Source organism: Buceros rhinoceros, unplaced genomic scaffold (assembly GCF_000710305.1).
Source record: "Buceros rhinoceros silvestris isolate BGI_N320 unplaced genomic scaffold, ASM71030v1 scaffold588, whole genome shotgun sequence".
Lineage (NCBI taxonomy): Eukaryota > Metazoa > Chordata > Aves > Bucerotiformes > Bucerotidae > Buceros > Buceros rhinoceros.
The window spans coordinates 65187-67480 of record NW_010426124.1 but is presented as its reverse complement, the minus strand read 5'-3'; positions in this window follow the sequence as shown (position 1 = coordinate 67480).

The window sequence follows — 2294 nt, the reverse complement described above, 5'->3', positions numbered from 1 at the left end:
GGACCTAGAATGACTTTTAAAAATTTTTCTGCTACCATGGCAGCCACAGACGATCACCCAGGGTATGCCATTTGAGCCCCCAAGGCGTCCCTGTGTGGGGAGGTGGAGAGGTAGCAGATCTGTCCATCTGTCCTTTTGGTTTGGTTCTGAATCGTTTCCCGCCCTGACCACACAAGGCAGGGTAAAGAAAGAGGATGAGGGAATCTTTTACAAAGACAGCATTGCCATTAGAAACCACATCAGGGAAACCAAATCCATGGAAAGAAAAATCCCCTTACCTATTTTCCTGGAGATTACACCAGATTGAAAGTGAGAGGGAAACGTACTTCTTGAATAGCACAGAGGGTCCCTGCCTGTACCTACAAGGAACAGAGCACTTGCCTCCTTCAAGCCAGTTAGTGCACATGCCCAAGCACCTGGCTTGGTGAGCTGAAGTTAGGCACCAGGAACATGGGGATTGACCTCTAGCCCTTGGCACAGTTTGGCTATTGCCAGCACCTGAGCAGTAAGGTGCTGGCATCTTTCAGCGCACCCCAGCAGAGTACTACCATCTCCCACTCCACAGCACAAGGCTGGAGCTCAGGCTGCCCACAGCCCTGGCTTTGGCTTTCATGCAGGTGATGACTACCTCTAATTGCATGCCTCCATACCCATTCTTCTTCCTCTTGCCTCCCCAGATCCCTTTGCAGGCACCCTTTTTGGATACTGCTCAGGCACTGAGGGCCAAAGCTTTTCAGAAAAACACAACCAAAAATCCAGCATTGAAAGTTTTGCCAAGCCCAGCGCAGCCAGGGTGAAGTCTCTACCTTAAAGGGCACAGCAGCAATCAGCAACATCCATGGCGACTTGGAAAGCTCCCAGACAGACAAGTGCTGACCAGACTCACACACTGCAAGGAGTCTGGCGGGGGTGAGTATAAGGCGCAATCACTCCCACTGCAGGGTAGAAATACTGTGGAGGAAGACGTTGAGAATGAAGGAGGCAACCCCATGCTCAATGTTGGTTTTTAGGGGGAATGGATTGCTGAGACCCAAAAGTGATAAGGAAAGCATAGGAGAGAGGCTGCAGCCCAGATCTGCTCTCTGGCTATATGGTCTCCACGAGCTCCCTCACCCCACTTCTGTGCTGTGGTTTCCTCTGCCCACAGCCATCACATTCATTGCAGAGTGGAAGCTAGCAGAGGGCACAGCCTACCCCACCTTCAGAAGAGTAGCAATGAACCCCACCTTCTGAAGTAAACCAGACCTCAGACCACATCTTGGGCAAATCTGGCTTTGCACAGAAGGGTTTTCAGCCACTGCCAAGGTTGCCTGCTCTGGGAGGAAAAAAAACCAACAGTTCCTAAAAGGGAAGTTTCCCCATGACCTTTCCGTGTTGTTATGCAGCATCCCAGGTTAAAGCAAACTGCTCTGGGAGGAGCACAAGCTCTGAGGTCTCTGCTCTGTGGCTCTACCATCTCCTCACCTGCATTAGAGCCAGCCCTCAGCAGTGACCTGCCCTCCGCATCTCTATTTGTAAGGATGAGCACCCTGGGGCTCCCCAAGCAATGAAACGTAGGTGGCATACACTAATTTGACACAGCAAGGTCCCGGCAGAGAGGCTGAAGGGGCAAAGAAAGCACAGTCCTCTCCTCCCAGGCCCTCCTCACCCTTCACCTTACATGACCTGCCTTGGAGCAGTGTGGAGGGCAGGCAGCCCTGCTCCCCAAAGGCTTTTTGGACAGGAAAGGCACCCAGTACCTGCCTGGCTGTAAACACCTCAGTGTCTTGCAAAGAGCAGCTGCAGAGAGCTCCCTGCATTTCAGGCTGCTTTTATGACTGAACAGAGAGGAAGAATATAGCCCAGGGGTATAGGCTATAGGCAAGCTCTCCAAAAACGCCTCCCCTGCCTTTGCTTCACAGATCTCAGGAGGCAATCCCCTGCCCAGCAATGCCACTGCCACGTATCCACAGTTACAGAGGGGCAGAAGGACAGGGAGGGATGCTGGTTGCAGGCTCAAAAGCAAAGGGCTGGTGCCAGGCAGGGTGGGGGATGCGGGGAAGAGCACAGCATTAGCCAGGATAATCTGGCAGTCTTGGGGGATGTGCCAGAAGCCTACAGATAATCAGGGGAGCTGGTGCAATAGACTTTGAAGTCTGCTGTCAGGTTTTCTCAGCCCAGCTCAGACATCAAAGGCAGCTGGTTACTTCCCCCAATTACAGAGCAGGAGTCGGACAGCTGCCTGGCTTCCCCAAGGCCATCCAGCTCAGCCACAATCCCCTGGGCATACTCTTGTGGGCAGAAACCTCCTGACA